The sequence below is a fragment of the Alosa pseudoharengus genome, unplaced genomic scaffold (assembly GCF_046254945.1).
Source record: "Alosa pseudoharengus isolate Yale_2024_CS ecotype anadromous, Long Island Sound unplaced genomic scaffold, YU_APseudo_1.1 YU_APseudo_1.1_scf_21, whole genome shotgun sequence".
Lineage (NCBI taxonomy): Eukaryota > Metazoa > Chordata > Actinopteri > Clupeiformes > Clupeidae > Alosa > Alosa pseudoharengus.
Window position 1 is genome coordinate 23138305 of NW_027468674.1, and position 10778 is coordinate 23149082.

Consider the following 10778-nt stretch of genomic DNA (forward strand, 5'->3'; position numbering starts at 1 on the left):
AACTATTTGACTTTAACTCCAAATACTTGAAATGCAGATACAGTATTGCTTGATGTAATGTATTCTACAACCTATAAAGCTATTCATTTTTACTGAATATGCATGGTGACGTGGGGGGTTAATGCTTAGCAACCGAAGAAGCCCTCATCAAGCCATTTCATTCATATTTCCCTGTGACCCAATTTCTGTCCATTTTCACTGCATAAAAAGGATTTACCACACAAGTAATTCCCCTGAGCTCTCAAAGTTTAAAGTTTTGCAAAACTGGACACAGTTCTGCACATACAGTATGATGAATACATGCTCTGTGCAACATGATGTTTTTTTGACATTTTACAAACACTTTTTTGACATTACTTTCATTCTAATTATGTATCACTACTTTCATCCTCATCTATCCCATGTACATTGGCTACAAAGATAAATTATCATAGCTTTCATGAGTGGCTAAGATGAGACATGACAAGTCGTAAGGAGGGACAAATGCAATAGTGGCAATCAAATCATATATCAGTGACTGTGTCAATGACAATATTTCAGTAAGTAATATTTCAGTTACTTCAAATGCATATGTATGTTTCGGTCCTAATCTAAGAAATGTAAAGTAGATGCAAATCGGGTTTATAGGCCAAGTATACTTGCGTAAGGAATTTGGTCTCTGCATTTATCCCATCCGTGAATTAGTGTAACACACAGAGCAGGTAGTGAACACACAGTGATGTGAAGCACACAATGAGCACACAGTGATGTGAAGCACACAATGAGCACACAATGAGGTGAAGCACACACTAACCCGAAGCAGTGAGCTGCTGTGGCGGTGCTCGGGGAGCAGTTAGGGGGTTAGGGGTCTTACTCAAGGGCACTTCAGCTGTGGATGTGGGCAGTGCTCACCACTTCCCACATTTTTCCTACTGGTCAGGGATCGAACCTGCAGCCCTTTGGTTTTAAGCCTGAAGCCCTAACCAGTAGGCCACAGCTGCCCCCTATCAATGTCCTCATTACCATGTTCTTACAAATATTTCTCATCTAAATACATTACATATGACTAATCCTAACCCGAAACCCGCAAGTACCAATCTTGTATAAATGTACATTCAGAACGTACTTAATTGTACATATTGTACAAAAACCTAGTGCTTTAGTTCATAGAAAGTGGGACTGCTTTCTTTCTTTTACATATGCATGATTACAATTTTTTATTTGTGAATGAGTCAGCGTGTTGGTGGCAATGATGACAGCTGCAGAGCTCAATATGGAACTGGACCTCCGTGTGTGACAGATGGAGACTTTTTTGAAAACCCGGAGTTTATTTTTTTTTCTGCATTGATTACAGGGACATTTGAAATCAGTTCTGAGCGGCTTTAATTAATGAACTTCATTGCAATGGAAATAAGCCTGGACGCTCATTGATTATTGACTTTGCTAAACGAAAGAACTCAGTGCGCCAAAAGAATCGGTCGGGCGAGTGTCCAGAGCCACTCCTTTGCCTCGTGATTAATTTGAGTGGTGAAAAAGACCTCCGAGTTCTCCCTCCCATCAGATAAAACTAAAGACCGTGCTTCCAAGTGTTTGCGAGTTCCACAAAGCTTCAGTCCACAGTGGTCCACTGCACCCGAGGATACACTAGGGCCACCTCAATCACGTCATTGGAGCCTATTCAAACATTTATGATATTCTGGAACAGAGCTTGGTAAGCCACCCCCCCCACCAACCCCCCTACTTCCTCAAAGGCAAGTCCAAGTATTGTCTAAACAGCATGCACATGTTAGATTGCTCTTTGCTGGCCGTTGTTCACTATTCTCATTTAGAACTGATTTGGTCAGTTAAGCTGTAATTATTATGAGCTACTGATCCAGACGATTGGACAAAGCCCCTGATGGGGGGGGGGGTGGGTGGAGTTGAAGATTTCAGTTCATAAACCCCCCCCCCCCCACGATGGGTTAAACTCCAAATAATAATAAAAAAAATTAAGATTATTTTAATTTGCCATCAGAGCAGGAGGGGTCAACAGACAGACATGGAAAGATTCAATGAAGTGGATTTCTCATTATCTCCCATTCACTTGCATTGCTAATCTTCTTGTAATTTCATTTGGGGGTTTTATAGACGGGGCAAATTATTCATTTGTGAGAGACACATTTAAAGAAAAAAAAATCTTTTCAATTTCTCACGCTTCTGACCTTTATGTGGTGGCATTTGCTCTTTGTTCTGTGTATTAGCATGAGCTCTCCAGATATGGGTCTGAAGTTTCATCATGCTATAGTTACAGTTTCTGTACATCTAGTGTTTTCATGTCCTCTTGAACATGGTCTTGGCCATATCTCTCAACAAAGTATTCACAAAGTATTCAGATATGCTTTAGATCAGAGAAGAAACAGAAATCCCTAGCTGGGTCCTGATGTATGACCACGTCATAAAATAATCATGAACTGGATGGATACAGTGTATATAAAATCCTATGGTACGTTCCCTAGGTATTCTCTGCAGCAAAGGTTTCAGTGAAATATTATGTTGAAGGTGGATTTGCATACTATAATCTTTTTTAACAGATGCATGTTTACAAAAATCTAGAAAGATTTAGAATCAATAAGCAAATCTCATGTGCAAAAATGCATCTGTCACAGAGACAGTCAAGTAGAGAGAGAGAGAGAGAGAGAGAGAGAGAGAGAGAGAGAGAGAGAGAGGCGGGGTATAGTAGATACTCTATATCCCAATGCCTCAAACTATATGCATTTTCTATATGTTTAGTACTTCTTATGGGAATCCTCCATGTCACCACTAAGCTCCTTAGAGATATACCAGTGCTGACATCACCAGATAAAAAACCCTTATGTGGATTCAGTCCTATCTAATCTGATATATCATTCACTAAGGGTGGTTGGCACAAATGTTGACAGATAGGGACATGAAAGAGAATAGCTACAATATGTTTTATTCCATTGGTTTCAATAATAAAATGGGTGCCATGTTAACCCTGCATAAATGCATTACAGCTGGGATTGCAAATGGCAGAATGTCACGCCATGAGGATTTGGCTTCCATGTGTTCCATGTGCGGCATATATCCGACTGCATAATCGTGCACATAATGTTTTAGCAAAGGAGGAATGCATATAAGGCTAAGGGTATAAAACACTTCGCCGCTAGGGTTGCTGTAAATTAAGATGAACCATATGTCTCATTAATACATTAGTACTTATTAAAAAAAACTATTAGCAACTTATCCACTAACTATGGCACACTGAAATGCCTTTAATTTCAGGGATAGATAGATAGATAGATAGATAGATAAATAGATAGATAGATAGATAGATATATAGATATATAGATAGATAGATAGATAGATAGATAGATAGATAGATAGATAGATAGTCAAGATATAATTTCTAAATGGCTTTCATTCTCTTATGTGTCTAATTTTATCCTTCTAGTCAAGTTTGGTGAAAGTGATGGGAGAGAATGTCTGGAGTTGGACAAGCAGCTTTCGTAATGAGGAAAAAAGCCGCTGAGCCATAGAGCGGTCTACCTTCAGTCAGGAGAGCTAAATTAAAGGACCAAATGATGCGTGCACTGAATTTCGTCTAAATCTCCAGGGCTGCAGTGTGCTGACTGGAATTAAACGTGTTTCTGAAAGACCCATCTGCCTTGGCGAGTTCAGTGCCTCAGATAAGGAGCCAAACTTTCTGCCTGGTTCTATGTGTGTCGTGGTTATGCGGGGTGGGGAGGTTTCTGTCTTCACTTATGGGACTCTTTTTCACACAAGCCTACACAGTATCCCTTCTCACACACGTTGTGCCATAGGCTATCTGCGTCAGAAATGTATTCATTTCACATTTACAGATATGCATTTTGTATAATTATACATTTAACTTTGAGAACATCTATGTTAAACGCTGAGTTATCATATAACATATTTGCAACAGCCATTGGTAAAAAATAAAAGTAAACAAACATATAAATACAGTCAATGGCATGTTAAAAGTAATGGTAGTAAGTGACTTACTAGCCACCCCAGCCACCCTTATCTCTGTATGGCCTCGAGACTAAACCAATGTGACAGTGGTGTGTGGGTGTGTGTGTGTGTGTGTGTGTGTGTGTGTGTGTCTGTATGTGTGTGTGTGTGTGTGTGTGTGTGTGTGTGTGGTGTGTGTGTGTGTGTGTGTGTGTGTGTTTGTGTGTGTGTGTGTGTGTGTGTGTGTGTGTGTGTGTGTGTGTGTGTGTGTATGTGTGGTGTGTGTGTGTGTGTGTGTTTGTGTGTGTGTGTGGTGTGTGTGTGTGTGTGTGTGTGTGTGTGTGTGTGTGGTGTGTGTGTGTGTGTGTGTTTGTGTGTGTGTGTGGTGTGTGTGTGTGTGATGGGTGGGGGGAGTGTGGAGACCCCGAGCATCAGTGTCTCAGTGGGCACAGCTCCCCGTGAGCGTGTACTGCACTTCCCTGTTAAAGAGTCACACTGCTGCACGGCCATGTTCAACACGCCTCTCACAATTGGCTGTGTAATAATCAGCCACTACACCCTGCAGGAGGCGCAGAGAACGTGCCGGTGGCTCTGCATTTAAGACCCAGTAGTCCGTGGGCTGAAAGGCTGCGGTTGTGTCTCAGGAGGTCTGCTTACTGTTATTTAGGCTACAGCAAAGTTCTCAACGACTACTGTCAATTATTTTTGTTCCCTGTTCTGCCTTTTATACAACACTGATGCAGCAAATTTTTCGATGTCCATTCTAAGCGCACTAAAACTGTGAGGAATATGTTTCTTGTGTATTTTGTATCATTTACAGTATACACACAAAATGAGGGTGACTTCAAAACACTGGATTATCTACCCCAGTATTCTATTCTCAACAAACTAAATGGTCCTCTCACTTATTCAAAACAGAAACACATGATCTATTCATAAGTGTTATGGCTGTAGGTTCATGAAACATGTAAGGCATAAGAGCTCTACAAACTCTTCTGCACAGTTAAACACACAGTGAACATCACAGGCATGGAAAGGGATGGTAAACTCAGGCCCCACATGAAATTCATTGTAGAGGTGGGATGGTGGTGCTCAAGGTTTAATAGACTGTCATTTTAACAGAGTCATAGTAGAGGATTTTATGCAGGATTTCAGGATTTCCTGTTTATGGGTAATAATACAAATGCTTGCAAATAAAGACACAGCTCACAGTGCAAAGGGTAATTAACTACTAGTTTATGTATACTATATTCTGAATCTTCTCTCACATGATGAACAAAAGAGTAATTCAATATACAGTAAAGACTAAGCCCTGTGAAATGTAGCATGTTGGACCGTGTGACCATGGTACATAGCATACTTTTGAGGCATCCTAGGGAGCCCAGCAAGACAGCTTTTAAACAGTAACAGACTGAACTGTTAAACTGTAAACTGAACTGTAAAACTGCAGCAATGTTGATATCCACCAGGTAATGTTGTCTTCTTAGCTGCTATTTGCTTGTTTGAAGTTTTACATTCACTGCATTCACAAAAGATTCTATTGTAGTGATAAATCTCCTACTTTCCCACTTTACATGTGGAATGATACCATGAAGGCTACAACTACAACACTACACTGTTTGCATGTTTATGGTGCTTATGTGCTAGCCTCATCGTCACGATCCTTTGTTTGCCATGGTGACCATAGCTGAATAATATATTTTCATAATGAGAGCAGACTGTATGTTTTTTTATTTTTATTGTCAGTAATGAAAAAGAGAGGATTTTGAAACCTTTGTTATTTCTGACATGCAGTGTGTTCTTAAGGTGGCTGTTTTAATTTGATTTAGTATGACCTTAATTAGATAGAAAGCCTGTGTCACTAATGAGGATTATTGATGAGGGCTGTTCAATGTTATGGGTGACTGCTTTTTAATTATGACTGTTATTCATCATCAAATCAAACAGCCATCATTTTGCCTTATGCTTTTGTGCAGTATGCATATATATATATATATATTTCGCGGGTGTTGTGACAATCTTGCCTAAATGTCATTTAAAGGCACACTATGCAGGTTTTTTAGCTTAATATGCAAGTTTTTTAGCTTAATTTACCTTAATTTAACAGCTTCAGAGTCATTGGAATGGTTATATGACTTTTTTCAGGTTGAATTGTGGCCGTCTCGCTTCCCCCTAGCGCCTGTGAGCGGAAAAACCACCCTTGCAACTGTGGGCCGGCGGGCCGACGGTCTCAGTGTCAGGAAGTATAACGAGTGTAATGAATTGCTTTACTGCATTCAAATACACATACACGCCAGGCACCGGCTAGAAAAAGGTAGCGATGAAGTTTCTCAGACATTCGTCATGACAGAGCCAGCGAAAAAGAAGCAAAAACCAAGAAAACAGTAAGGAAATTGCCAATACTGCCTAGTTTACCTTTAACTAAAAGATTGAGTTCAAAGTTCAAAATTATGGAATATAAAAAATAATCCATATGCTGAGCTGATTCCCTACTGTCGTCTCCTATGGACTGACATACATTAACATATCAGTCACAATCATGTCATTCCCTCACCAGAGTCCAGCAGTAATACTCTGCTTTTAGCTTTTTGTGCCTATGCAAAACCTGTTGTACCACTTCCATTTTAAGCTATTTTTCTGAAAAGAAATTAGGAGGTGAACATGGCTGCAATTCACCTAAAAATGAAGATAAGCTGTAAGACATATCAGGTTGAGATTTGTTGAGCCAATAGGATAGAGCCTAATCTTAAATGCCTATTGAGGCCAATCTCACCTGTATCTGATGTACTGCACAGCACTGGCTGCCCAACACACTGTCTGTTTCCATTCTGACGAGTAATCCTCGGACTGACCTCCTGTGACATTCAATTTTTCAAAATATATTTATTTATATATTTATTTTTCATTTGCTGTCACCTGGGATTTACTGTCTTACGACCGCTGCACTGGGGCCCCAAAAGTTCTCTCTCTCTCTCTCTCTCTCTCTCTCTCTCTCTCTCTCTCTCTCTCTCTCTCTCTCTTTCTCTCTCTCTTGGCATCCGTTTCCGAAAAGTCACTCCCCCAAAAAACAGAATTGTTTTTTCTCGGTGTGTCACTAAGAACAGCAGACGGGTCTGTGCCCCGGTAGAGAGATGCTCTTTATCTGGCTGTGCCAAGATGGTAAAGAGTGACACCGCATTTCAGCGCCGCCGTCCAACAAAAACAGATGGTGGAGTTTGGCAGCCACGGCAGGCTAATAATTGCACTCGCAATTTGATATGCCCATTATTTAGCATACTGTCGCTAAAAAACACGATCAGGATCAACCTCAAACTTATGGAGAGCATGCCAAACTGTGTTCTGCTGGGAAAATGTCTTTTCAGGGCCATCTGTTTGTGCTTGGCTTTCCTGCGATGGCACATCTTTCTCCATACCTTGAGTGAAACCACTTTTGTCAGCAGGAATTCAAAGCTTTTTTCTTTGAAAGTAATTAGCTCAACTGTTGGTAGCAGAGAAAAAGTGCTCAAATGCTCAAAAAAGTCCAACACAAGTTGCTATACATAATGCACATCACTCAATATGAACGTTTCTCCCTTTCTATTTCATTTTAAAGGTGCATTTCACTTCTCCCAAAATGGCTACAATCAGCTTTTATCACCCTTGAATTGTGTGCCACCGAATTTGGCTTGCCCCCAAGAAACGGGAAGTCATAGGCCCCCTGATTAAACATCCAGCAGATGCATTAACGAGAGAGCAGTCAGCAATCACCTAATACCAGCAGCAAGCTATAAAATGGAGGCTGCTAAAGGTGCAATCACTTTGAGCATTAGGCCCAGTATTGAAAGTGACAGAGCAGATACGCTTGGCTTTGTCTTTCCCCGGTTCTCAGCGTCGCTGATCATCCAGGTGCACTTCAGAATAATTGCACTGTGTGGAGGACCCGCTTTTCTCCCAATTAGCCACATTTAGAAGATCAAAAATGGCCCGACTGTGTTCCCCGTCGCCTTTTTAAAAATCTCTCGTGCCAGTGGAGGTAGCCCGCTGTAGTTAAAGAAGACATCAAAGATGGTTGTACTTGTTACCGTATGTCTAATAGTGACTTTTTGAAAAAAAAGAGGAAAAACACTAGGCTTTAATGACAGCCTCAGCAAAGTTGTTTAATCAGGAACTGAGTTTAATGGCACATCCCCAGCTACAAACAAATGAAAAAAAAATCACTGCTTTCTGGCTCCATGCTGCCATTTATACTGTGTGATCAGACAAACTGAATAACATCAAAGAAGAGACACAGAGCTCATAAACTTCACACTGATTTTCACACAATTTTAAGAAGTCAAAAGAAGTTTTATCTATCAACAATCACAGGTGTTGCAAAGTCTCACTCAAAGTTGAGAGATTAGTCAATGCTAGAATCTGCTGTTATTCTGTAGCCATTATCACAGTAGGGGTTGACCAGCTCTAATACTAATCTCAAAGAGACGCATTGTCTGTCACACCACCCGAAACATGACAAGTATGGAAAAAAATGAATAAATGTAAAGTATATATCACTTGATTTGGCTCAACACACAGTAACATAATGCAAGATTACATTCTTATGTCACAGGCAGAGCTTGTATGTTCAAATATATATATATACTTGTCGCAGCGTGATGTTTCTCACTGTGCCCGATCCCTGTTTCATGATGGACATTTGAGGTGAATGCCTCTGCAGAGCTGAAGTCAATCGTGTCAGTCTGCAGCACAGACATGTCTAAGAGCTAAGTGCAAGAATCACCACAAGGCTACTTCAAAGACCATGGTGGTCACTTCATATCAATCTAACCACTGATGTCCTAAAGCATGAGACAGCTTTATAGTTCAGGTTGGACTCACAAATGACCAAATGATGACCATGGCTGCCAGTAGAGTGAGTGTGTGAAAACCTAAGTAAACTCCTCAAATATATATCTGTTTGTGCACACCTCACTTTCATTCCAAAGTGTTAGAGAGACGGAGGCCAAGTTGCACATGCCAAGAAACTGACTAAAGACTAAAAATGTTGCCGATGAACTTGACTTGTTTCGAAAAGTGATGGGGACACATCCACCGCATCCACTCCACAGGAAGAGTATGTGAGGTTAAGCTCCTCTCTTTCTGTCTGCGTACGAGTTACAATGACTGTCCCCATGTCTCTGGCGGGAGGCAGATGTCTGTGGACAGGACGCCAGCAACAGCCTCATCAGGAGAAGACACCTCCGCGGCAACGGCTAACTTAGCATTCCAGGCAGCAGCCCAGTGTAAGTGGCCAGATACACTTGTGCGGACGTGACTGGGGCTCCAGGCACGCTCAGTACACCAACCGCAGCAACAAGAGCAGCCCCAGCTCAACATCCCCACAGAAAGCAAACCACAAACCACTAAGCCACCAACCCTCCCACCCCCAACCCCAACATCACTCACTGTATGCAGGTATCGATTTATTAAGGAATGTGTGTACAAAACCCTTCCACGACCTGAACTCCAAAACAGAAATGTCCAAGCTAAACTTTTTAAAGGTTTTGTGGAGAGTTACGTCTGTCAAACAGTAAAGTGACTTGTCTATTTTGCAACACTGCTGGCACAGTTGTTTTGTCATTGATATTGATATTGAGTTTGCACCCAGATATCTTGAATAACTCAGCATCAGAGTGATTTGAATGGATGAGTCTGTTCTGTTCTCTTGGATAACTGTTCAACTCTCCAATATTTATTGTTTTCTCTATATTGCTAATTCATATACCTCTGTAACTTTGCTGTCACCCTCACTGTAAAGATATGTATAATGCAAACCTCGGCCCAGTATAATGGTACTAAACCATATGACTAGAGTGTTGAAGATGTAACGAGAGGGAGGGACATTGGGCCTGCAGTGGTGACACAGTGTGGCCCGGTCGAGACACTTTTAGGAAACGTTGGCGCCAAATTCTCTCATTAAATCCCAGCCTAGGGGTGCTGTCATTGTCACAGTGCACATAAACACGATTGCTAAAATGAGAATGTCATCTCAATCTGAAAAAGCGAAAAGGGCATTTTAGCAGTAATAAATAAAAAAAAACTCAAAGTGTTTAATAATAATGGAGGTTAGAGGCAAAAGATTATGCTGCAAAGTTTTCCCTGTCTGCACTTTGTGACACTAAAAAGACAGCCCCGAGATTCAGGTCCGTGGTTTGGAGATAATAAAAATATTTTTGATCTTTAGTAAAACCCAAAGTTTGTGAATATCTAATCAGGCCGAACCCCCCTTTCCTGGCAAACACTGCGGAAATGAACACACTATAAATAAAACAAAGGAAATCCTCTGACCAGGTACTAGGCCACGAACCCGAGATCTCCCTCATATCCTCGTTATGCAGAGTCACCGTGCCTTTTGGACTGCATCCATTTTCCGCCTTCATCGACACGCTCATGATGCTGCGGAGGAGGGGAGAGAACCGACAAAATACATCTTATCCACTGAGGGATTTGGCTAATCCATCTGCGCAGAGTGTATTCTAATGAAAGCTTATCAGATTCAAGTAACTTAGTGGGAAGGTGACTTGCAACCAATGTCCTCGTCCTTAGCGTCTGCCACTGTTGCTTTTTTTGCAAACTATTGCTGTTTAAAAAAAAAAAAAAAAAAAATCATCATCGAGGTCATACCCAAAAAAACATGATTCGGCGATGTCAACAATGAAAGCCAATGAATGTAATATTTGCGATGAGCCATCGGTGAATTAACAGTTTTTTGTAGCGGCGATGAAAATTCATTAACGTTTTCTATGGATAGGGAAATCAGCCATGTCACCCTTTCATAACATATAATCATATCTGTAATGGATATTGTGATT